Source organism: Sarcophilus harrisii, chromosome 2 (genome assembly GCF_902635505.1).
Source record: "Sarcophilus harrisii chromosome 2, mSarHar1.11, whole genome shotgun sequence".
NCBI lineage: Eukaryota > Metazoa > Chordata > Mammalia > Dasyuromorphia > Dasyuridae > Sarcophilus > Sarcophilus harrisii.
The window spans coordinates 21,499,586-21,526,649 of record NC_045427.1 but is presented as its reverse complement, the minus strand read 5'-3'; the positions used below and the strand labels follow the sequence as shown (position 1 = coordinate 21,526,649).

Here is a 27,064-nt window from a genome sequence, read left to right as displayed (position 1 = left end):
AATAAACCTCCACACATTTCCTATGTGCAGTAGCTATACTGTACACTAATTGGCAATTAACCATCAATCAACGGAATGTTACTAGTTTGTTTCCTTATAAATTCTTTATCCTGTCTAAGGCAATGGAGGATTATATCCTGGTACTTTCTTATTAATTAAAAGAAAAGCATAATCTTTCTCATTAATCAATTAGCACCGAGCCTTCTCCCTAGTTTGTGAATGTCAAAGAAACCTCTCTTCCCATAAGCTTTCACTGTCTTTCCTCTTCTCTCTCTCCTCCTTCTCTCTGTCTGTTTCTGTCTGTCCCTGTCCTTGTCTCTGTCTCTAGAGCTCTGTTTCTTCTCTCTGACTCTATCTGTCTCTGTCTCTTTCTGTGGGTGTCTCTGTCTCTGTCTCTCTGTTTCTTCTCTGTCTCTGTCTATCTGTCTCTGTCTCTCTCTCTCTGTCTCTGTTCTATCAGAATGGGAATTCAAGTCTCTCTCAGGATTTCTCTTCAACATATCTCTTCATGTTCTCTCAAACAACAAACTTTCAGAGTTCTCTTCCAGACTCCTCACAGATATTGGACAACTCAGCATTTTCCTCAGGAAATTTAATTTAAATTTAATGCAACTTGTTGCATTTATCACAATATTAAATTTTATTATATATAATGCAATTATTATACAAAATCAATTGTAATTTAAACATAATGCTTTCAGTGGAACCTCTCGTGGATTCCTTCTGCATCATAGTTAACTATCTTGTCTCCCAAGATGTTTTCCCCTCCTAAAAGCACAGCAACAGCAAAAGTCTCCAAGCTAAATGCTATCGAAGTTGGTGCTACACAAAGAATTGGAAAAAGAGTGGATGCCCATCAGTTGGGGAATGGTTGAACAAGCTGTGATATATGAAGGTAATGGGAATATTATTGTTCTTTTTTAAATGATGAACCAGCTGATTATAGAAAGGCCTGGAAAGATTTACATGAACTGATGCTGAAGGAAACAAGCAGAACCAGGAATACATTGTACACAGTAACAGCAAGAACATGCGATGATCATCTATGAAAGGCTTGGTTCTCAGTGATGAGCTAAAGCCATCCCAATAGACTTTGGACAGACAACGTCATCTGTATCCAGAAAAAGAACTGAGACTGAATGTAAATCAACACATGCTACGTTCATTTTTTTTTCTGTTTTTGTTTTCTCTTCCATGGTTTTTCCCTTTTGCTCTGATTTTTCTCTCCCAACATGATTCATAAAGCAATGTGTATAAAAATAAATAAACTTACTACACTAAAAAAAAAAAAAAAGATGGTGCTACACCCACATGTGCGGATAGTGTCTCTCTTCTAAGTTCCTTTAAGACTAGGACTCTGTTTTTTTCTTTGTATCCCCATCACCTAGCACAAAACTTAACACACATTAGGTGCTTTATAAATTCTTGTTGCTTTCTTATTACCTGATGCAAATCAAACAATACCAATGAAATGCATTTAAGAATGGAAATATGATAACTTTTAGCCAAGAGGGACCTCTTTAGTCAAACCATCTTTTTTTTTTACAGATTAAGAAACTGAGGCCCAAAGAGATAAAGCAGCTTTAAACTTGAAACTATACTTGCAGGAATGCACCAAAATCCTATATGTATATAACAATTTTCCTGTCAGAAATTCTTGGACAGGGTCAGACAGGGAGTAAGTAGCTGAACTGGGATTTGCAACCAAATCTTTTGACTTGGAATTGTTTCTCTTTTTACTACACAACATCTATCTTTGGATACCATGATGTAAATTTAGCATAAAGATTTTTCGAAACCATAGTCTCCGGGAAGATCAAAAGCCGGTGAAAGAAGGGCATGCTTTCACTAAAAGCAGCTATTATACAGAAGAAGGCAGTGAGTAGACCATTGGGCCTGGAGACAGGAAGACTCATTTTTCTGAGTTCAAATCAGCCTCAGAAACTAGCTGTGTAACCTTGAGCGAGTCGCTGAACCTTATTTGCCTTTGCCTCAGTTTCCTCATCTGTAAAATGAGCTGGAGAAGGAAATGACAAATCACTCTATCTCCACCGAGAAAATCCCAAATGGATATGGCTCTTTTCAGCAATGAGGTGATTTCGGGCCAGTTCCAATGGACTTGTGATGGAAAGAGCCATCTGCATCCAAAAAGAGGACTGTGGGAACTGAATGTGGAACACAACATAGTATTTTCATCTTTTTTGTTGTTTGCTAGCTCTTTTTTCTCATTTTTTTCCTTTTTGATCTGATTTTTCTTGTGCAGCATGACAAATATGGAAACAGGTTTAGAAGAACTGCACAATATTTACTATAACTATATATGTTAACAATATTAACTATATTGCTGTCTAGGAGAGGATGGTGGGGGAAGGAAGGGAGAAAAATTTGGAACATAAGGTTTTGCAAAAGTGAATGTTGAAAACTATCTTTGCATGCATTTTGAAAATAAAAGACTATTATATTTTTTAAAATCCCCAATGGGATTACAAAGAGTTAGGCACAGCTGAAAAATGACTGAACAATGATGACAAATTATGAGAATGAAGTTTGTGCATATCCCTAAATTACTCTTTAACATTAAATTATATAAAGGTATGTGGTTCATTGTAACTATTTCTTTAATTCTTTTTTTTTTTTTTAAGTTAAATGGATTAGTCCAAAATACTGCTATTTCTCCTGAGGACAAATGTCAAGGACTCTAAAAGCTTTTAGCTCCTGCCTCTCTCTTCCTTCTCCTCTCCCAAACAATTTTTGTAACTGGATATTCATCCAAGTGGCCAACATTTTTCTGATGGCTGTTTCCTCAATGGATCCCAGGTCCCTGGGAACTGAGAAAGCATGTTTGAAATTGTCCTCCTGTCTTGCCCTGGACTGGACGGTCTGGTTTATTCTAAACCTAGTCTTCTGATATTCTAAGCCATCTCCCAGCTAGATCCCTTTCTTCCTCCTAAAGTCAAAAACATTTCTCAGACCAGCTCACTGAGCTCTATTCTTCCTGTCCGTTGCCTTGAGTGAATCCCCTAGTGATTAATCATAAAAGTCATTCAGTCCATGCTGCTCAAATACAAATAGGAAATTGTTACATATAATTACCATTACAAATATAACGCTGCTTTAAAAAAAAAAAAAAGTATAGCATAGTGTACATATGTATTTGTATATGTGTTTACAATTTAAAAGTATATGTGTATATGTCTATGTATATATGTATGTATAGGTATGAATGTGTATTGTATATTGTATGTTGTTGTTTTAATCATTTCAGTTGTGTTCCACTCCTCACTGACCCCATTTGGACTTTTCTTGGCAGAGATACTAGAGAAGTTTGCCATTTCCTTCTCCAGATCATTATACTGATAAGGAAACTGAGCCAAAAATTATTAAGTGACTTACCCAGGGTCACATAGTTAAGAAGTGTCCGCAGCCAGATTTGAACTCAGGAAGATGAGTCTTTCTAAATTCAGACCTGTTACTCTGTCCACTGTGCCACCTAGCTGCCCTATATATGCCTATATAGTATATGTGTGTAAATCTATGTAAAGGTGCTTATATATGCATTGTGTAAATACGTGTCTACTGTGGATCATTCTGCAGACCCTCCCTCCACCCTATGCCCCATTTCTGGAGTCAGCCCTGTCACTGCCTGCCAACAGTTGGAGCCTAAGCCGGTGTGAAGTCTTGCTGCCAGCCCCAATTTGTGAAATGTCAGTTTATATAAAGCAAGATAAAGCAAATACCTATAAGTGTGTGTATGTATGGTATGTATGTATAATATATATATCTATGCATATATAATATATATGTATATGTATATAATATGAATGTATTATATAATATATATAGGTATACATGTATATATGCACTGTGCATGTATGTATGGGTATAGTGTGGGAGGAATTAGCATTTTGATTTAGGATAATGAACACTGGTTCATTATCAGCAGGTTCAGCACCTGCCCTGGCCCTTATTATGCTACCCACCCTCTCTGAACTTCAGTTTCTTTACCTTAAGTACAATGGGAGTAAATAGCTGTTTATCATCAACCTCATACGTGATCATGAGGAAGGATTTGTTAGCTGAATTTTGAAAATTCGAAGTAGCTGGAGCCTCACAGAGCAGAGACAGGTTCTAGAGAGCAAGAAGCAGTTTAATTCATCTCTTTCAGAGTGAGGAACAGTTTGCAAACCCCAGTTCTCCTGGACAGGAGCCCTCCTCCTATTGCAGTAAAGGTTGAGATTTTATACACAAATCATAAATGGGAAAGAGGGGGAAAGTGGATTACATACAGTACAATCCTTTTCAGGGACTGAGTGGTTTCCCATGACAAGCCAATGAATGCAGGACAACATGGGTGTTCTCCAGTTCTGTGGGAACAGTTCTTAAGTAATTGTTTCAAATCCTGGGGGTTGTTACTTGGTGGGGGACAGGAGCAGAGTTCTGTGATGGGAACAGGTTCTGCAGTCTTTGATTCATTTCGCTTGATTGATTGATTAATTGGTCATTTGGAGCTGCATTGTAAGGCTGATTCCCAAGCCAGAAGAGACAGCTCTGAGAAATCTAAATTATTCATCTGTTCCTTACGCATATCATCCTGATAATTATGAAAATCATAATAAATTTTCCTCTGGCTCTACAAAATAGTCTTCAGCTAGGACTGAATCATCTATTCAATCAAATAATATTTATTAAGTAGCTATTGTATGAGCCAACCCGGTGGTTAGGTGGACAGAGCACTAGACCTCCAGAGTCAAAGCCAGCCTTAGTTACTTTCTAGCTGTGTGAGCCTTGAAAAGTCCCTTCACCTGTGTTTGCCTCCTTTTCCTCAACTGTAAAATGGAGGTAATAATAATAACACCTGCCCTACAAGGGTTGTTGGAAGAATGAAATGAGATAATAGCTGCAGAGTGCTTTATAAGCCTTAAAGAGCTGCATAAATGTTATTGTTATTGTTGCTATTACTGCTGTGCTGTTGTTGTTCTTGTAGTTGTAGGGGTTGAAGTTATTGTATCATAGCTCAGTGTCTAAGGTTACCAAGTTTCAATAGGATCCAACTTCTATCTTTGTGAAACTCACAATTGAAAAGAGAAATTCGAACACTATAGAATGGGATGGAATTGAACCTGGGTAGCTACTAATTTAGGGAACTCCAGTAGGAAACAACTCCTACCAATACAGATAGCTGCCTTTTCAGAAAATGTTAGTTTGGGAAAGTTACTTGTAGAATTGAATGAGGACTCACCCAGGGGCACATAGTAGGACTCCCACCCAGATCTTTCCTACTGTAAAGCAGGTCTCTTTCCACTAAATCTCAAGCCTCTCTACAGAAAACTATACTGCACAATATATGTACATAACTTTGTTAGATAGATGAACAATGTTATATGTTCTGGAGAACAGAACATATAACAACATACCTCCTTTTGGTAAAAAAAAAAAAAAAAAAGTGGGGGTCTACAGGTATAGAATGTGACAGATTGCAGGATGTGGTTTTTCTTACTGGTCCTTAACTAATTTCCTTTGTTACAAGGAGGGTTCATATGAGGAAAGGCACAGAACATTGGGAATGAATGGGAAATGACTTGTGGGATGTTATTTAAGGGCATTAAAGAGAATATTTTACAGTGTGGAGTGCATCTGCGATGGTGAGATTTTAGGCACTTGCAAGGGTCATCAAGATCATAGACCTAGAGCTGAAGGGACTTCAGAAAAATGTGGCTCCATCTTACAGATGAAAGAAAGTTACTGGATGCTGCAGGGAGATACTGTTGGACTAGGAGTCCAGAACTTCTTACACTGTGTGGTGCCTAGACAAATCACTGTCTGAACCTCAGTTTCTTCATCTATAAAATGGTGATAAGAACACAGAATGGTCAGGAATCTCAAAGGATTGTCTACATGTCTAGTGCTTAGCTGTTTCTGAAGAAAGTCACCCTGGGAAGTTAGGAGTGGTCTAAAGACACATAGGAAATAATGAGGTTCAGAGATCGAATTTGAACCCAAGTCTGCTGGCTTTTTCTTGGAGGAAGCAGTAGAGACACCTTCCTAGTGGTCCCTCTGTGTAGAAAAGCCTCCATCTCTAGACCTTTTGGGGGGAACAAAGGACCTTGTGTCAAATATCCCAGGATCCTCCACTCTATGGCACAGCTTATCCATTCCAACCCTTCCTTTAATAGAATGATAACTAACCCCGGCAGCTCATTCTTTCTCTGGATTCAAGAGATTAGGATGTAGGCGACTGCTCCCATTGGCACCGCTGCCCAACCTGTGATGGGCATTAGGAGGGAGGGGAGGCAATATATTTATTAATAGGATCTATGAACATTGTCACCAACAATTGCCACCCCCAGCCTACTGAGGGTAGAGAGGATTTTCTCGGTCAGTCTTGTTTCTTTGCTAGACCCCCAGTCACAGTCCCAGAATGCCCCGCAGTCCTGCCTCAGCCTGGCAGAGAGAGGATTAGAGAAAATAGTCTCACATTGCACCAGAAGATCTGGTTCTGCTTTGTCTAAGGTCACTGAATCCTTCTTGATTTCCTAGGAGACTCATCTCGAGTCCCCTCCCTTCTTCCCTTAATATCACTCTTTCCCTTCTCCCTCTGTCCTTCCTCAAAACACATCTCATTTCACAGTTTTCTTTTTCTTTTTCGCCTTGTACCTCTCTCCCTCTCTCTTTTTCTCTGTCCCCATTCTGTCTCATTTTCTCCTTCTCTTCCCATTTCTGTGTCCCATTTTCCCCTCTTTCCTCTCCACCATATATCCCTTCTGTTTATCCTGGGCGCCTTTTTTTTTTTTTCATTTTTGTCTCAGAATGCCTTTCAGTGTCCTTTTCTCTGTTTTTTTCCCCCCTGGGTTGGGGTTTTTTTTTCCTTTTTTTTAATCCTTTCTCCTTCCTATCTATCTTTGTGCCTTCCTCTCCAGTCAGTCTCTTTTCCATCTCCTTCTTGATCTGTTTCATTCGTCTCTTTCTCTTTTCCAAAATATATGTGTCAATATCTCCCTCTCTTTGTCTTTGTCTCCTTTTCTCCTTTTTTTCCCCACTCAGGGATTCTTAATCTGAGTTCTCTGGACTTCTTATTTTTAATTTTGCTAACTGCATTTTAATATAATTGATTTCCTTTGTAACTCTTTGTATTTTCGTATCTAAAAACATATTCTGAGAAGGTAACTCTAAGCATCATCGGACTGCCAAAGGGGTCCACACACATAAAAAGAAAAAAAATTCCTAGTTAATTCTATCGGCTCACCCTGTGTCTGTGTACTTAACCTTTTCCTCTTTCTATCTGCCTCCTCTCCGTCTCTCTTTGCTCCGTCTCCATCTCTATCTTTTCTTTCTCTCGGTCTCGGTTTGTGTTTTTTCTCTCTTTCTCTCCATGTATCTCCATCCCCCCCCCATCTCTTTTTGCAGATGCATCTTTGTTTCTGTGGCTGTCTTTCTTTCTCTCACTTTCACCCTCCTTCCTGACTTCTCACCTCTCCATTCTCACAATGACACCCATCTCTCCCTCTGTTCCCATCTTTCTCTTCCCACTCCGACTCCCTTCTCTCACAATCCCCTCCTCCACATCCACTTTTCAATTTCCCAAGTGTTTGCAAACACCATTATCATAAGAGGACTCCAGCCCACGCTACATTTTAACTCCTCTTGGTCTCCTGGGGGAAAAAAGAAACTCACAACTTTCCTGGCCTTGTCACGATTTCCAGGAGCATCTCACGCCGCCCTCCCCTCCCCAGCCCTGCCCGAGGCCTCTTGGGGACTTAACTGATTCCTTGTGAATCTCCTCCTGGGCCTGAGCAACCACGGCTCCTCCCGCACAGCCGCCTGCAAGTGCTGGAGGATGGCGGAGGGAGAGCAAAGCTAGAGAAGGCGCTCGTCTGACTCAGCTCCTTTGCTCATTCATTGGCCTCTGGGGAAAAAATTGGAAAAGGGGACCTGCGGCCCTTGAGGGACACCGAGGGCGGCAAAGACTATGAGATCCCTTCGTTGTTGGTTGGGGTTCCCCCCACCCCACCTCGCCCCGATTCTTTCACAATCACCCTTCGATTGAAATCATGCTTCAGATTGTTCTTTCTGACTCTCGGACAGAACCCTTCCCATGTAGCTCCGCGCAATGTCTACGAGTCGGTCCGAAAGTCACTAGCACTTCTTTTGAAACCCCCAGATCAGACCCAGTCTAAAATTATAAGGGACTCTGTTTAGGGTGGAACGCGTAATTCTTTGATTGCGACACTAAAGGTGTGGAAATCTCTGAAATCGTAAATTCCGAACCTCACGGCCCAGTTTAGAATCCCGAGGCTCCTTTACAGATTACAAGCTTGTAACCTCCGCTTAGAATTCTGCTTTCGAACCCCTGGGCCCGCGCAGAATCCCGGAACTCCTTCCGTGAATTCTCGGGAGTTTTTAGAACTTTCTAATGTCGTTTCGATTTCTGAAACTCCTTTCAGAATTCTCTTGCAATTCAGAAGCCTCTTATCCAATTTAGAACGCTTGATCCCGTTGAAAATTTCAGGGCTTCTTTTGAACCCCCGGCCCCGTCTAGATCTCCCTTGATCCCATTGAAAACACCCCGAGTGCCCATTTTGAAGCCTCTGGTGCTATTTAGAACGCTGACCCCGTCTAGACCTCGACGACTAGCTTTAGCTCTCCCTGACCTGTTTTTGAACTCTCTAATCCCGTTTCGAACCCTAACCCTCACTCCGATCCCTCTAACCCGGTTTCAAACTCTCTTAATTCCTTGTGACCCGACAGCACCAAAACTGCCTTTCTCCGTCAGATCGGCTTTGAGAAGGTGCCGGGTGATTCCTATCTTTAGAAGGAGAGTGTGAAACTGGAGTGCCAGCCCTCGGTGGGCTCCCAGCAGCCTCCTCGCCCAGCGCACCGAAGGCTGAGGCAGGAGTTTGTTTTTCCAAATTCTCTCCTCTTCCATTCTACTTTTCTCAGGCTTTTTGGTTCATTTTTGGTGGTGGTTGTTTAAAAACCCACGTAAACACGAGCAACAAGTAATGTTTTTTTTACACAAAGGGAAAAAATAGGGGTGCGTGCCCCCATACTTTCCACCCACTGAGGAGATGTAAGCATCTTCTCTTTGCACAGATAATCAGACCTACGTGCATTATATACCCTAAAATAGTGTATGTATTTACACCAGGGACAAGGGAATGAATGAAACTATCACAAGCAAAAGTGGCACTAACTAACCCATCCGACCCAATTTTATCAGTCTTTGAAGTGCGGGCCTCGACCCTGGATCCGTATTTGAAAAACTCATCCCCGAGGCTCTTCTAGAAAGCCAGCTTTGAAAAGCACACCGGGAAGTCTCGCTGCTCCGAAGCCCTGGTTCCTTTCCGGATCTTCCTCAGAGACCGAAGCCCTGAAGCTTGCCCGATCTACCAAGCTGGGCCTCCTCCATTTGGAGTCTAAACTAAATTAAATCCTGCCTCCGCCTCTGGAGCTCCAAACCCATTTGGGCCCTCCGAAAGAAAGTCTCGCGAGTTCCGAAGGCTACAAAGTCCGATACTCCTCATGCTAAAAACATTTCAGGGCAAAGTGTCTGGAGGAAGTTTGCAAGGATCCCAAGGTGCCTCTGCCACTGGGAATAGCCTTTGTTTGGGCTCGGTCATTCGGGTTAACTCCCCGTGCATATTAACTTGGGATAAATGTATATATATATATATATTGCATTAAAGTTACCCATACATATAACCTGTAAATAAAAGGCTATTAAATAAATAAATAAATTATATATATATATATTATGTATTATATATATACACACATACACACATATGGGTACTCTCAGGACCTTGGATTAGAGCCGAAAAACACAGCAGAGACCTAATCTAATCCTTGATTTTACAGATGAAGAAACTGAGGTCTAGAAAGGCTTAGTCACAGAGGGAGTCTCCACCTGAATCCAAGAGTCCTCACCCCAATACCAGGGCTCCAGCCCTTACACCTGCCCCTCCAATATAACAGCCGCCCCTAAAGAACATTCAAGTTCAAGTCAATTCACATTCAGTATGTTTCCCTATATATGACTTCTAGGTTTCTAAAATCAATGGATCTCAAAGTATGATCTAGAGAATCCTGGGGATCTCTGAAATCCTTTTAGAGGATCTACAAATTCAAAAATAGTTTTTATTTCCAATATGGTAAATGTCTATAAATATAATCCAGATAAACAAAAACGCTTTGGAGAGATCCTCAATCATTTTTAATAGGATAAAGATACTGAAAACAAAAGTTGGAGAACCACTGTAAATGGATAAGTAAAAAGATCTCTAAGCGCAAATGAATCTGCACAGAGTCCATTTCCCTATACGTGATTTCTGCTCTCTCTCTAAATCGACATTCGGGAAGATCTCTAAGCGCAAGTGAAGCTGCACAGAAGCCAGGAACGGAAGGCCCTGAGACACCCACCTAGAATTAGGGGAAGAGTGATTTGCAGAGAAGGAAAGCTGGGGACCAGGAGTTTTCTCCTGTCCCGGACTGGCCAAGGAAGACCTTTCTGGTAGAGCAGGCCGTCCTGGGAGGGCAGTCGCAGTGGCCCCAGGGACACGAAGCTGGGGACCCCCGGAAGAACTGTCCTCCGGCTACATCCTCTCCACTCTTCTCCCCTATTCTGAACCAGCCCCCGCTGTCAGTAAATTTCTGAACTTGGTACTGTCGATCACAGCCCATTTCGACTCCGTTCTATTAGGTTAAAAGGCGGTTCTGGGCGCCATTTCCCTCCAGATTGCCCGGCCCTGGATTTTATTTGCGGACCTAAAACTGATGCGATTTCCTTCCAGTGAAAGACTTTGGGCATTAAAGTGTCTAAACGCGATCGGGACGAGGCGAGCTTGGTTCTCGCGGATGGAGTGGGAGATCCGCCCAAGCTTTTCCTTTAAGGGGTCTGGGGGCTTCTGCTCCAGCCTAGAGAGAACTCCGGAAAATCGAGCAGTGATGGAAGAAGCTCTGGAACCGCCAGAGCGAGCTCTGTAAGTGCTTCAGGCAAAAAGAAAACTCGGCCCTTTCCAGCCCGGTGTGTCTGCTTCCCGAGAGCGGGATCAACAACAATGGTTCAGGGTAATAGACTAGAAAGCACTCAGGTTCCAGCCATCAGTAAAGTCGAGATAGGAAAGAAGCATCTTTTTCTAGGAGCAGAAAGCCAGGCAGCTCGGAGAGCAGGAAGCTCCGACTCTCTGCCCTCGCACGCTGCGAGTAGGAGAAGGGCCCAGCCAAGCCCAGCATCAACTCGGGTTTCCCTCTGTCTGCTCTCTCCTTCCTTGGATTGCGACTTCCTTGGATTGACTCTGTTTCCTTTATCTCCTTTACGTCTCTCTGCCTCTCTTTATGTTTGTTGCTCTTTCTCCCTTTGCTTTTTTTGTTTTGTTTTGTTTTGTTTATTTTGTTTGTATTTTTATTTTTTCCCCCTTGCTTTGTGAGTGCTGGTCTGCCTCCATTTCTAATTTTTCTCTCTGGCTTTCCGTCTGTCTTACTTTGTCACGTGTTACACGTCATTTACTATTTCTGTGTCTCCCTTCCAGTCTCCGCTCATCCCTAACCCCGTTCGCCCGAATCTGTTTCTGCTTCTCTCCGAGCCTGAGCTCTGTCTTTCTCCACACTCCCTCTTTTTGGGTTCCTGGTTCCCCTGGTTCATCACCAGACTTTACCCTCTTCTCTAGGCACCTGGTCCCCGCTATTTCGGGGAAGGAATATAAAGTTGGGTCTTTGGAAGGGTACAGATCCAGGAAGGGGATGAGTCCATGGAGAGTCAGATTGAGAAGGGTTTTTTAGAGGGTTTAGGGAATTTTCGTAAAGTGAAAAGAAGACAAAAATATGAAGATCCAGGAGCACGCTTGCGATCGGACTGAATGAATGGATTGTTTTATTTTTTAATTATTTTTACCGAGAATAATTAAAGGGAAGGCAGAAAAAGACTGGATCACTGTGAGATTTCAGGTCTTTTTCTCCCAGAAAGTTAAATGGGCATCCCCACGTTCTCTAGGGTCAGGTTTTTGTCGCCCCTGTAGAATAGGAAACTCGAAAGAAAGGCGTGACTCGAAACAAGAGTTGGACTGAAGGGGCCTGTATTCGAATGTCGACTTGGATAATCAGACCCTGAACAAGTCCTCTCTCTCTCTCTCTCTCTCTCTCTTTCTCTCCTTTCCTGCTTCAAATGGAAATGAGCCCTGTGCCCTCCAGCCTTTCTAGATTTGTAAAGAAAGCGTTTGTGAAATTTACAGCATTATTTTTTTTTTTTTTTTTTTTTTGGTATTAAGAACGAGTCAGAGTGTAAAAATTGCTGTAAAATTTGGGAAATGGGGGAGGAAATCCCAGCGTCTGCTTCTTCATAGGAGACAGCAGCTCTTGGAGTCAGTTGATCTCCCGGATCTGAGAGATTAAAATGGAAACGTGCAACGGGGAGCGGACCAGACAGGCAGCACCAAGTGATCTGCACATCCCTCCGGCCCATGTACCCCTCCACGTCCGTGCCGGACTTGAGAGAGACGCCCCATCTCAATGCGGAACAACCCTCGCGCCATAACTCGTTCTCTCCCTTCCTTCCTCCACTTCCCCTGGGCCTTGTAGCCTCTGCTTCTGGGCCGAAAGAGGTGAGAAAACAGGACTCGGGGGAACCTTAGCTGGGCCTTTCCTTCGCAAGATTCACAAATCAATTCCACCCAGTCAAAAGTCATATGGACTATCAGAATGGTAGTGGTCCCTAAGGGCTATTCCTTCGGACCTCCCTGAGTTTATGGATCTGAATAATTCGATTTTAGACCCTGGTTTTGGCAGCTTTCCTCGACAGTCTGAGAATGAGTCGAATGCGGGTCTTTGCCGGCCGGCCCCTTTCCTCTTTGGGATCCAGAGACAGCCAGTAACTCAGCAAGACTGGGGGCACTCGTGAGCTTATGTGGCTCCAGGGCCTTTTCTTCACCCCCATGCACAGCTTCACGAAAGTTTAGGGGGGAAAAAGTCCTTTGGCAGAGGCCTGGGGTAGGGGGTGGGGGTCACCATGGGGCCTCCCGCGAGGACCAAGAGGAGGTTTGAAGGAGCGGTACTTCAGATCGCTGAGAGAGAAGCCGTCTTCTCCCCCCCCCCCATTTTGGGGCGGTGATGGAAGGAGAACGAGACACTCTCCCACTGTACAAGCGTGGTAGGGGATTGGGGTGCCGACTGGAAGGGCACTCTAGCAAGACAGGCCTCTTATTTTTTTCTTCCCGGGAGAAAATCTCTTTATCAGAAGCCCACACAGCAGCGTGCCCCGATCCCTCATTTGAGAAATCAGAAATGTGGCCCCCAGGGGTACGGACTGACTTGCTGCGCTCTTGGCTGCGGACGTCACGTATTCGATGTTTTTGCTTCTATCAAGCTCTAGGCAAATTTTAAGTTGTACTTTCTTTTTTCCTTAACTAAGCGACAAGATGTGGGGACAGAGCGCTAGCTGCTCTTAGAATGAGGAAACCCTGGGTTCGAATACAGACTCCCTCACTGTGTGAAGCGCTACCGGAGCCTTAGTTTCCTCATTTGTGTGTGTGTGAGTGAGAGAGAGAGAGAGAGAGGGAGGGAGGGAGGGAGGAGAGAGAGAGAGAGAGAGAGAGAGAGAGAGAGAGAGAGAGAGAGAGAGAGAGAGAGAATCTTTGGCTCCCCATTCCCCTACCACACTAGTCCCGTGGGAGAATGTTTCGATCTCCTTCCATCACGGCCCCAAACTGGGGTCCCCAGAAGAGGGCTTCTCTCCTAGCCATCGGAAGTACCGCCAGTTCAAACGTCCTCTTGGCCCTCGCGGGAGGCCCCATGGTGACACCCCCCCCCCAGACCTCTGCCCAAAATGAGAGTTTTGATCTCAATGACCCTCCAGCTCTAAGTCTCCTGTGTCTCGTCATTTTTTCATCGGGTCTGTCTCTACCTTGTCTTGTTCCTGTTCTGACTTCCTCTCCTTTCTGTCTATTCCTGTCCTCCTGATCTCTCTGTCCTCCCCGGGTACCCCGGCTTCCGTTCTGCCTGCCCATCCTGGGGCCTGTTTCCTTTGTCTCTACTCTCCTGCCTTGGTTCTGTTCTATGATACGTGTGTCCACTCCATCTCTTCTCCTCTTGCTCGCAATCTCCTTCATACTTGGCTGGGTCCTATGACTAAGAGCAAATTCTCGGCTGGGATCAGCTACATCTGACCTTGATTACTTTATTTGGGGCGCCCTGGGCAAAGTCGGGCCCCACCTGCTCTCCCAGAGCTGGATCGGGGAGCTGGCTCCCAGCCAGTTCACCCCCAAGCTTTACCCCCCTCTCATCCATCGCAGATTTCGTTCCTTTGCGAGAGACTGGAAGAGGATGGTAGAGGGGGAAGACCCGGACGCCTGGTAGCTGAGGAGGATGGGTATTTGTCGTGACTGAAATTGAACGTTTCCCCATCCCTACCCTGAAGCAGAAGGGAAAGCAGAGGCTGGCGCCCGGGTTATACCGGCTTCCCCATCTTCAGTGTGGTCCCAGCTGGTGACCAATCTTGGGGTGATTGAGTCTTTGCTGCCCACCACAGACCAGTGGGTCTGGCAGAGAAAAGTCCTCCTGATTCCAGTAAGGAGCCAGGGCTCTGCCGAGATCGCTGCCATTCAGGTCAAAGAGACCCACACACATCTCACTCCCACCCCCAGCCCCCAAAGCCTGACCCTGGCCAATAAACGATGACGAGTGGAGGAGGAGGCTGGAGAAGGAAAATTCAATAATCGCTTCTCTTCTCTAAGTTTCCTCTCATCGATTCATATCAGATGGATGTATTTCAACAAATACTTGTGAAGTGTTTACTGAGTGAAAAGCACAATGCTGCAATTCTTAAAGACTAGTAGGGGGGAAATCAGGGAGCTCAGAATTTGATCCGGAGGAAAATTGTACTTTTCCCTTTTTAAACTTTTCTCTGGAGCTGCATAGCTGAAAAAACATGGAGTCAGACCTAGATTCAACCGGCCTTGAAAACTGGCTAGCTACATGGCCCCCGTAAGTCACAATCTGCTAAACCTTTAGTTAGGCTCTGATCTGCCTCAATATGGTAATGATCACAAATGTAAAAGGAAATCATATATTGGGGGAAGAAAGCTCTCTGATTGGCACCTTGAAGCTGGAAAAGAGTTTCTTCCTCTAGAGAGAAAAAGAGAATTGATGCGGTCACCCAGATCTTTAAGAGAAATTGGCTTACTGGATGGATTTTTTGTTGTTTGGACCATGGGGATCACAGATTAAGAGTTAAAGGGGGCTTCAAAAGATATTTATTCCAACTCTCTTTCTTACAAATGGAGAAACAGAGGGCCTGTGACAGAAGTCACAGCATTATAAATGGCAGCTCAAACCCAGGACCTCTGATTTTTCCCCACTGCACCAGGACAGACAAACTGCTCAGATAATTCCTCTGGTTCTACATTTTCTAAAACCCAGTCCCAAACACTCAAACTTTAGCCCAGCCCCAGAGTGTGTCTAACAGGAAAGAGAAACTTCAAATAAAAATCCCAAAATGGAGATGCTTCAAGGACCACTGTTGACAAGAACTGCTGGTTTCACCCTTGAAACATCATTTCCTATACCCCCTTTCTCTCCTCTGACACAGTCCCTGATGCCCATGTGCCTGGCCTGTGACCCTACCAAAGCCCAACTATCACACAGACAAGACCCTCTGGATCTGTTTCCTGGTTTAAAAAAAGGAGGGTTTGATGGAAAGACTTACATGAACTGATGCTGAGTGAATTGAGCAACACCAAGAAAACACTGTATACAGTAAGAAGATTATGTGATGATCAATAGCAATGGACTAGGCTCTTTTCAACAATGAGGTGATTCAGGCCAATTCCAATAGATTTGTGCTGGAAAGTGTCATCCACATACAGAAAAAAACTATGGAGACTAAATGTGGATCGAAGCATATAGTGTTTTCACCTTTTGTTATTGTTATCTACTTGTTTTTTTCCTCCTGTTTTTTTTTTCTTTTGTTCTGATTTTTTTCAAGAATTGCACAGGTTTAATCTATATCAGATTCCTTGCTGTCTTGGGGAGGGGAAAGGAGGATGAGGAGGGAAACTCTCTTTGCATGTATTTGGAAAAATAAGACACTATTAAAAGAAAAAAGGAGGACTTGGGACTAGAAAGCCTAAATCTACCCAGATTGGGAACGAAACCCAAGAGCAGGAGAGACTGAGGACTCCAGGAATAAAGCATCTCTTATCACTCACCAGTCAGATTTCCCTGAAATGACCAAAGAGGAGCTTTGTATCTCAGAGTACGAAAGTCAGGATTAATCCTGGCCTAGGGGATTGATAAGATTCCAAAAAGAGTCTAGAACATACTATGGTTCGATTCCAATTTTAAAAATATTTATTGGATGAACCTGACTTAGTCCTATGTGATGGGAGAACAAACATCTTTCTTTTAAGAAGCTCAGTGTCAGTTTGGAGAGCCAAAATATGAAATAGAGAATTATACAAGTCAGTGTTATCAAATGTGAAGTGAATGAATCAGAGACAGATAGATATATACAGAGGCAGAGAAGGGAGGGAGGGGAAGAAAAGAGAAGGGGAGGGGAAGAAGAGAGAGAAAGACAGAGAGAGGGAGAGAGAGAGAGAGAGTAGAGGAAGACATTCTGTTTGTCTTCTATATGAGAGAGAGAGAGCTATTTAGAAGAGGTGAGGGGCAGGGGAAAAAAGAGAGACAGATGAAGAGACACAGAGAGTAACAGAGACACAAAACTAGAAATAAGGGAGAAGAAGAAGAGAAAAAAGAAAGAGAGGGGAGGGAAAGAGACAGAGACAGGAAGAAACAAAAAGAGAGAGATAGACAAAGAGAGACACAAATCCAGAAAAATAGAGAGACGATAGGAATGGAGAGAAAAAAGAGGAAAGAGAAGAAACAAAGATAGATAGATACAGAGACAGACAGAGAGAGACAGAGAAGGGAAGGAGGGGAAGAAGAAAAAGAGAGAGAGGAAAAGGGGGAGAGAGTAGAAGAAAAGAAAAAGAGAAGGGGAAAAAGGACTCATTCCCTTACTATTTATATTACCTTGGACAGATCACTGAAGTCCTCGGGTCTCACTTTTCTCATCTTTAAAATGAACTTTTTGGTGCCTTTCCAAGTCTGAATTTATAATCCCCTGAGTGTCCCTAGTCTGGCTAAAAGATGCTCCCGGAGCAAAATAGTGAGCCAAGGGATTGGGGGAATGGGTAAAGTCCAAGTTATGGAATTCATTAAGTGCCAACTGTTAGCCCAAACTATGCTATGCAATAAAGACACAAAGACAACAGTGCAACAGTGCTGCCCTCAGAGAGTGTCCTCTCTAACCGGAAAGACAACTAGAATCGTGATTTCATTGGTATAGAGAAATACTTTATGAGGAAACTGTGCAGATAAGCACTTTCTATGCAATTTATAACCTTCAAATTGTCCAGAGAGAAATTAAGTGACTTGCCCTGAGTACGTGTCATGTATCACAGTCAGACCTCTGCTTTAGGAAAAGCATTTTGGCAGCTCTTTGGAAGAGTCCATGGAGTGGAGAAAGACCTGAGTTAAAAGCCAAGAGGCAGGCTAGTAAAATGGTCCAGGCAAGAGGTAATGAGAACCTGAATCAGGATGGTGAGTTTGAGTGAAGATAAGGGGAAATATTTAAGAAGTGGCTTGGAAGTAGAAAGAAGATTTGGAGTTGAATACCATTGTGTCTCTAAGAAAACCAGTCTTTGCTGGAGGAATATGTGGGTGTGATGTGAGAGCATGCCTAGCTAAAATGATCTCCTTCTGATCAATCACTCTGCCTAAAATTCCACCATTAGCCTTTAACTCCCTTGGGTCAAACATTGCCCTCTATCAAAATGGCAAACGCAGGTGTGGGGAATCCATCATTTCATATGAGTAAGTTTTGTCACTGTCATAAAAAAAGTTTCCTTTAGAGATTCAAATCAATTCAATAAGCATTTATTAAACTATTAGTGGGTGCCAGGTATTGAGTTAGACGCTGGGAAAGCCAAGACTCAATTGAAATATTTCCTGCCCTCAAAGAGCTTACATTCTATAGAAAGGAAGCAATATATACAGATAAGCAAATACAAAACAAAGTCAATAAAACTGATTAGAGAAACTGAGACCTAGAGAGACTGTGCCTGGATGGAGGTCAAGGAGAGGAATGATCATTTATGTAGCACCTACTATGCTTCATGAAGTACATTAAATGCTTTTGTTTGCTTGTTGTTGGCCTGACAATTATCCAGCAAGCATTTAGGGTGGCAGTGAATAGAGAGTCAATCCTGGAATCAGGAAGATCAGAGTTTACAACTGCCCTGAGACATTTGCTAACTGTGTGACTCTGGACAAGTCACTTAACCACTGTTTACCTCAATTTCTCCAGCTACAAAATAGAGCATATAAGAGCCTCAAATTCCATTGCTTGTTTTGAGAATCAAATGAGAAAATAAATGCAAAGTGCTTAGCTCAGTACTTGACAAAAAAAAAAATTAAGCACCATTTTTGTAATGTTAGCTATTATCATCATTATCCCTTTTCTACATTTGAGGAAACTGAGGCAAAGATGTGTTAAGTGACTTGCTAATGTTTGAGGTCATACTTGAACTCAGATCCTCCAGATTTCAGGTCCAGATTTGAACCCAGAGCTTCTGCCTCTTCTACCTAAAACCAGCATTTTTTTCAATATTCTCTAAAAGGACTCAGGCTATTGTGAATGTCTACTTTGGGGTAGGGTCAGACAAAGGAAGGAGACTCTCAAAAGACAATTTTCACTGACTTCCACTATTCCCAACAGTGAGAGAGCAAGCCTAGCCATTTGGGTGTTTCCCGGAGTCTGTGCTCTCCATTGAGCCAATCCCTCTCCTGACCAATCCCCAGTCTGTTTCTGGGCAAGGATGATAAAATGAGGGCTCCACTCCCTTCCCAGAAGCTCTCGCTGAGCTGTGGAATCATCTCGAGGAATGAAATCGAAGCCTTCGGCTCTCTGGGGAGCAGGAAAATGAATGGTAGAGTAGGGGTGGGCTAGAGATGGGAGGGAAGAGCGAGTGAGGGAAGAGAGAGAATTCAGTTTAAGATGAAAACTGGATGGAAACAGACTGAAAGGTAATTGTTGGGGGGCAGTGAAGGACCAAGCTGAAGACAAAAAATAAAGAGATTTAGAGTAGGCAGAGACAGAGCAGTCTCCCCCATCCCGGCCCCCAAAACAGCTACTGTATTGCCCTTTGACAATTCTGATTTCAATTCTGTGAGGGCTTCAAGAAAGACCCACTCCCATCACCATTAGGAGATGAACCTTGAATGTTGCTGTAGATGAACAAATCGTATATCCTCCCTCTTCATAAAACCATAGATTCAGAGACTGGAAGGATATTCAAGGCCATCGAGCTCACCATTTCCCACTCCCATTTTAAAGATGAATCAATTGCACCACAGATCAGCACAGGATCAAATAGGTTTAAACTAGCAGCAGGCCAGGGGTTTAAACCCACATTCTCCCTGACTCCCCATCAACTGCCGTTGGTCTGTCAGAAGGGGAACCGTGTTGGCCAGTCTTGGCAACCCACCATCATCCTCAAGCCAAGATGGCATCTGGGAACTTTCCAGGAAGAACCTGACCCATCTCTGGCTAAATTAAGGGGGACATGGTGCCCAGGACTAGGTAAGTGAGAGTTATGATGAACTAGCCTTGTTAGGGAAGTCACTGGCAAGCTTCACCCTGGAGGAAAAGGGTCCCTGTGGTGGGAAAAGATAATGCCATATTAGGATGGAGGAATAGGAGATGGGCGTCCGTATGGCACTAGGTGGCACCATAGTGCAGAATTCCTGGCCTGGAATCAGAAAGACTCACCTTCCCGAGTTCAAATCTGACTTCGGACACTTGTGTGACCTGTTTACCTCAGCTTCCTCATATGTCAATGAGCTGGATAAGGAAATGGCAAACTACACCATATCTCTGCCAAGAGCATGTCAAATAGAGCCACAAAGAGTCGGACATGACTGAAACGACTCAACAACAGTCCACAGAGGAGAGAAGGGGAATAAGCTTTCACTGAGTGCCTGCTAGTTGCCAGCTTTACTGAGTTCCACACAACTGGAGGTGACTAGTCAGGTGGCAACTGGATACCAGTTGGGATAGAGGAGATTCCTATTCAGTCAATAAGCAACTATCATGCTCCTACTGTATGCTAGGTACTGTACTAGTAGTGTTCAGCTCTGAGGTTGGGTTGTATGATCTCAGAGTTCCCTTCTTCCTCTGCCTGTGCTGCCCCTCAGAAGAGAGCTTAGGTGGGGCGGGGTGGGCTGGGGATTGGATAGAGAGACAGGGAGGGGGGAAAGTATCATGGGAAGAACAGGAGAGGGAAAGAACACTTCAGGGAGAGGCAGGGAGGGTAGAACAGATTATAGATAATAAAATCCTAGGAGCCCACAGTTTATCAGAGATGTAAGGGACCTTAGAGACTCTATGGTACCACTGTGGGACCTGAGCACGGAAGGAATTCAGGCTAGATGTGAATGAGCTCTGGGATGATGACAGATAGTGAAAGATAGATTCCCCCGCATGTAGCTAAGCCCCTGGGTCAAGATAAAGCTGCTTCTGGAGGTCAGATAAAGTTGAGAAGAGAGCTGAAAAGATGTGACTACTTCCTGGCCTGGAGCAGCAGACAGGCAGAGGGGAGACAAAGCAAACGAAGGAGAGAGACAACAAAAATGGAGGTATGTGGGACAGATGTTCAGAGTGGATCCCACCAAGAGGAAGAGAAGACCTGGATAGACTGATACATCCTGAAATCAGAGAGCAGATGGCCAGTGAAGTGCAGAGCTGACTGTGCTAGCTGGGGAATCAGCAAATAGTAAGGAAAGGGATGCCCAAGCACCAGAAGCTGGCACTTGACATGGATGGTGAAGGGAGGCTGAAAGGCAGCCATCGGCACAGAAAAGAACTGGTCGAAGGTGCTGGTAGTTTTTGTGGAGCAGAATGATTTTGAGATCCATCTCCCAGGCTGCAAAAGCTACTATATTGGGGAGTTGGGCTGGGCAGGTGGAAATCTCAGATTTCAGAGACTAGCCCAGAGGGAAGAATATTCACACATTCACAAACCTATCCCACAAACAACATGCATGAACGGGCCCCCATCCTTCTGAGACCCAGAGACAGGTGAAACGAGGCAGATTTGTACAAGGCAGCTAGATGTGGCCATGCAAGCACAAGCAGCCAGACCTCCATCTGGACACACACACACACACACACACACACACACACACACTGACAGGATTGTTGTTGCACCCACAGGCACCTGCTTTTTCAACGTCAGCAGCATCCCTGTTTTTCCTTAGTGTAAGAACTTACACAATTACAATGCTTGTCTGACTTAGGGCAAGTTCATCAATGTCTGTAGCTGAAAAAAAAATTAATTCTCCCTCATCCTCTGACAACCTGATGACAAACCTCTCAGAACAGCATATGGGGCTTTCTCTTAGGGAGTCTGGGTGGCAGTGGCAACTGGTGGTACACAAGACAAACCCTGGACTCCAAGTCAAAAGATCTGAAATAAATCCTACCTCAGTCACTTACCAGCTCTCTGACCTAACTAAATCACTTCATCCATTTGCCTCAATTTCCTCCCTCATAAAAGGAGGGAAAAATAGCATCTTCCTCCCACATTTGTTGTAAGCATCAAATGAGATACTATATAGAGATACGTAGTAGGTGCTTAATAAAGGCCTGTTTCCTTTCAATTTTTGAATCCTTTTCAGCAGATGCTCCCAGATTGGAAGGTGGAAAGGGTTGTCCAATGCCTTCATTTCCAAGAAGAGGAAATTGAGGATTAAAGAAAGGAAATTATTTGTCCAAGGTCACACTGGAAGCAAGTGGCACAGGTTGTATTATTTCCAAGTTGATGAGTGCTTCTGTTTCCCTATTCCACCTCCAGAGATCCAATAAAACAAATCAAAACTCTCCAATGCCCAGGCACACTGTCAGAAAGCTCTGCAGTGATGTTCTGGGAGGATCTGAGGGGAAACCTATCTAAAAGGAAAAGTAGCTGACCACCCATATTGTCAGATAGAAGCCTCACACCCAAGGGTATCACAAATACCCCAGTTCCAGAAAGAAAAGGCCCAAGCTCAAGTCTCGGCCACCACACACCCCTGAAATTCATCCACCCCAAGGGTGGGCCAGCGAGGAGTTCCACATATGCCAGAGGCACCAAGCTAACCATGAAAAATCACAGGATGGCTCCTTGCACAAAGGCTATCCTAGAAAAACAAGATGAGAACCGGCCACGAAATGGGAGCAGGAAATCATCAGCTAGCAGAGTAGGGGCATGTGTTCCTCTGAGAGACACTGCAGGTCACAGTGACACAGCGCTGTACCTCCCTAACCCTGACTCCCGCACAATCTGGCGGACACACAATCTAGAGACTCTGGTGGGAGTGGTGGCGGTTTGGAAGCAGAGCTTTAGTGAATAACCTAAGGCTAACCCCTGAGAGCACAAGTGAAAGGAAGGGATGCTCTCGGTCTAAGGCTCTACCCGGAAATCGGAGGGGAGAAGTGTAGAAATGAAGGTGACTCCCTCCATGAGGGGGGCACGAATCCGGAATGGCAACGGAGGACTGCAGAGGATCTTGGGTATAAGAGACCGAGCTTGGTGCTTACAAGCAGACTGAGAATGGAGACGAACCCCCAGGAGAGTCTCTCAAATCTGGGCACAAGGAGCAGGAGCCCTCCCGGGAAGGGGGAAATGCCCCCCCAAAAGAATCACTCTCGGGGGTGACCCTCCTTTCCCCAGCAAGTTCTGGACCGGAGGACTCCTCCTCCCGCCCATTCCCTCTCCCTCTCAAAAATCCAGGATAATAAGAGAATCGGGGTCACGGAGGGTGGAAGGAAATCTCTGCGGAGGGCGTATCTCTAGAGGGTCACCGAGGCGTGCTGGGAGGACTGGAGGGTGCTCCCTGCCCTGGGAGCGAGTCAAACCGCTGCTCCAGGGAGCCCCTCGAAAGCGCCGGGGGTATAGATTGGGACGAGCTGGCCTAGTTCGGCTTCGTGGAGTTGGAAAGGGGGGGGGGAGGCGTTGGAAAGGAGGGGGAGGATTTGAACAAGTCTCACTCTCTGGGTCTCAGTTTCCCCAAGTTAAAAATAAATAAATAAATGAAGGGACTATTTTCCTGGAGAGGAGAGATCTCGGATACAGAACGCTGGCCCCGCCGTCCAGGAAAGCCCCTACGTCGATAGGTTTTGCCCAAACTGTTTTTCTTCGCCGCCGGAGAAGGCTCCCCGAGTGGGGTGATGTAACCTGAAATGACTATGATATCCCCAGAAGCATCAATAAAACGCTAAGGAAAAAATAAAAATAAACTGAAGGAGTCGGGGGAAACGATGGCTTCAATTCGCTTCGGGCTTCTATAACCCGAGCAAAACATGTCTGTGCAGGTGGGACCCAGGACGGAGGGAGCCGGGCCGGCCCGAGCGAGGTCTTGGGCCGCGTCCGTATTCTGAACGAAGGTTCCAAATCCAGAGGCTCTAACGAAAGGGAAGGGGTTTTCCTCCGCCGTGGGGCAAGCTTCCGCGCGAGGAAGCCGGGGAGAAAAACTGCGTCTACACGGGCACCGCGAAGCTGGACGAGAAAACGCGTCTTCTGTACTTCAGAGGAGAGAAATCTCCAAAGCTTCGAAAGATGAAACACCTTCCAGGGAGGCTGTGAACCCGCACTTTGCGAGCGTGTGTAGACACGGACGCGCCCAGACACAAGCCAGAGGGATTTGATCGGAGACCAAGGGACTGCTCTGCCTCCTCTCGGGCGGAATGGAAGCTCCCGGAGGGCAGGGCGGGTTTGTTCTGAGGGTCTTTGTATTTCGGCAACACAGTTCCCACAGAACCGCTACCCGAATTGTTACAGCCGTTCTATAAATGAGGAGAAAGACCCAGAGTTTGAGTGCCGGGCCTACAGTCACCGGGCGGGGGGCTGAAAGGCACGTTCCTTTCCTTTTTGGCCTACCTGCTTTTCACTCCTTTGCTGATAGGTCCGTTTGGATGTGTTTACTCTCTCTCTCTCTCTCTCTCTCTCTCTCTCTCTCTTTCTGTGTGTGTGTCTCTCTCTCTCTTTCTCTCTCTCTCTCTCTCTCTCTCTCTCTTTCTGTGTGTGTGTGTGTCTCTCTCTCTTTCTCTCTCTCTCTCTCTCTCTCTCTCTCTCTCTCTCTCTCTTTCTTTCTCTCTGTCCTTCTCTTTCTGTTTCTTCCTTTGTCACTCCCTTTCTGTCTCTCGATTTGTCTCTCTCTTTTTTTCTGTCTCTCTCGCTTGCTCTCTCTCGCTCTCTCCCTTCTTTCTTTTTCTCTCTCCTCACACACGCCCCTTCTACCATCAGCTGCAAAGCTCACTGCTTCCCCCTCACACATGTACACACCTGCCTACCGCCGGCCCCTTCCAGAAGCACCAAGTTCTCAGTTAAATTCATCCGATCCGGACGCACCCAGGCCCGCCCGCCTTGAACGCACAGGCTGGATGTGCAAGAGGCTGAGTATCCCGGGAGATGCGCAAAGAAAAACTGGAAAGCATCAAACCGAAAGGAATTGATTAGCTGGGCCTCTCCATCACTCACACACACCAGCCGTAAAATCGTTTCTGTTATTTATAAAGAGAATTTGGTCAGAGACATCTAGGGACAGAGATAATCACAGAAAGAAACAAATCAGAGGGACGCTAGACCAGATTAGAAAGAGATACTTCGTGTAACTTTTTAAATATTTCTTTATCTGAGTGCACGCTGAGCTTCTCCCCAGTAAAACATAAGCTCCCTGAGGGCAGGCATTTTTTGTTGGTTTGTTTCGTATCCCCAGAGTCTATCTGACATAATGCCTGGTATAGAGTAGGTGCTTAATAAATACCGGTTGAAAGATTATGAGATGATCAATTCTGACGGATGTGCTCTTTTCAACAACGAGGTGATTCAGACCAGTTCCAATGAACTTGTGATGGAGAGAGACATCTGCATCCAGGAGAGGACTGTGGGGATCGAGGGTGGATCACAACATAATATTTTCATCTTTTTTGTTGTCATTTGCTTGCTTTTCATTTTCTTTCTCAATATTTTTGGTCGGTTTTTTTTTTCTGTGCAGCATGATAATTGTGGAAATATGTACAGAAGAATCGCACATGTTTAACCTATGTTGGATTACTTGCTGATAAGGGAAGGGAATGGAGGAGAAAAAGTTTTGGAACATAAGGTTTTGCAGGGGTGAAATATTGAAAACTATGGGGTTCTGTCAGTAAAAGGTTATTTAAAAAAAGAAAACTATGCATGAATTTTGAAAATAAAAAACTGGGAAAAAAAGGAAAGAAAGATGAAAATAAATAAATGCCGATTGAACTGAACTGAATAGAAGCAGAAGTTAAAGAGAGTTAGGTCGAGACTCCCAGAGTCAAGGCCAGAGAAAAGATAGAGCTGAAGAATGAAACAAACAAAGAGGCTCTTGGGAGAGATATATACAATTGTGGGCAGAATTGCAGTTTGGGGCTGATGTTGTTGTTGATTTGATTGCTAAAAACAATGCCTCCCCAGGTAAAGGTAACAGAGTGGATATATTAGGAAATGAAGGTATAAAAACAAAAGCTGTATTTTAAAAAAAATACATTTGGGATGTTAATTTTCTATCATTAAATATTAATTTCTAATTTCTTGAACATCTCTCTTCCCATTCTTTTATCCTTTACTGAAGAATTCTAATATGCAAAGCAATTTTACAAATTTGACTATAGAGCCCCCCAAATTCTCCCTAAAATTTAAGTCCGTTGGAAGGGGCCCTGGAACCTACATGCTCAATCTGCTCTCCCACTGCACCTTAGATATAATCCAAAATTGTACAGAATTTTCTAGGTCTTTCTATTTCTGTCTGCATTTCCCTCTCTGTTTCAGTCTGTCTGCTCTATCTTCACATTTGGGATGGGATGGGGTAGGGGTGGGGGTAATCTTTCTTTGTATCTCTGTCTCTCTCTAGCAAAACTATGCCTTTTCCCGCTTGGGGCGAAGTTAGAAAGGAGAATTAATAAGAACTGAAGGGAGGCTGAAAAAGATTGGGGCCGGGAGAACTGGGATGGCAGGGGCAGGGGCAGGGCAGCCCCGGACCATCCATTCTCTTTTATTGCCAAACAAGCTGGAGCTCATTACCCATTCTTCACTCCCATCTCGAATTTTCTGCTTCGCCCTCTTAGGCCCTATACACTTAAAAATTTCACCCTATATCGTCCAGAAAGAATCAGATTCCACTAATAAGAGCCAGACAAAAGAGCACAAGATCCGATGTTAGGGAGAGGGGAGGAAGGATTCCCCCAAAGTTGATCTTTTTCCTCTCTCCTGTCTGTCCTTAAATCCTGGGGAAATATTTCTGGCTAGGAGTTATTAGAATTTGGATTTCTTCTTCTTTCTCCTTCTAGCCAACCTCAAAGGAGCTCCATAGTCTGAGATTGAAACCCGAGCCTTCGGAGAAATATGCTCCTCGGAGCCTTCTCGTTCCACCCCATAACACATCTTTCCTTTTCACTATCTTCTATTTCTGAGAACTGGAGGGTAGAAGGAGATTCTTTGGCTAATTCCAGAAAACACACACACACACACACACACACACACACACTCTTCTAGCTGTCTTTTCCGATTCAAATCTAGACAGCAACTTTATTTTCAAAATCTCTGAGAACTCCCATTGTTTCCAAACTTTAAAAAAAAAAAAATCATGATACTAACAACAAAATAAGGCCAGATTACCTCGAGGTTGTTAGTTATGGGTGTCTTTCTACCAAAAAAATAAAATCAAAGTGAAGGCGCCCCTCACTGGTGTCAAGGTTAAATGAAATACATTTCCTCCTCTCTCTTTTTCCTTTAATTATAGGCTCTATTCCCCAGACCCCAAAGTCAAAAGCATCAGAATTCATAGCGAATCACTTTTTAAAAACTGAGTGTCTGTGGAGAAGGTGTAGAGACTAAGGGCTAAGGGAGTATTTATGGGGAGGGTATGGGGGGCCTTATTGTCTCTGTAGAAGGGAGAGGCTGGGGGACTGACATCTGAAGAAATTAGAAAACTGAATAAATAACTCAAGGTTCTGGGG

The 27,064-nt window shown here is 44.3% G+C and overlaps 1 protein-coding gene across 1 annotated transcript in view; it reads right to left on the bottom strand.

Annotated features, from left to right (window-relative positions):
- The window catches only part of LOC105749124 (zinc-alpha-2-glycoprotein), a 66,841-nt gene that overhangs the window by 39,154 nt on the left and 623 nt on the right, over positions 1 to 27,064 (bottom strand). The window lies entirely within an intron of this gene.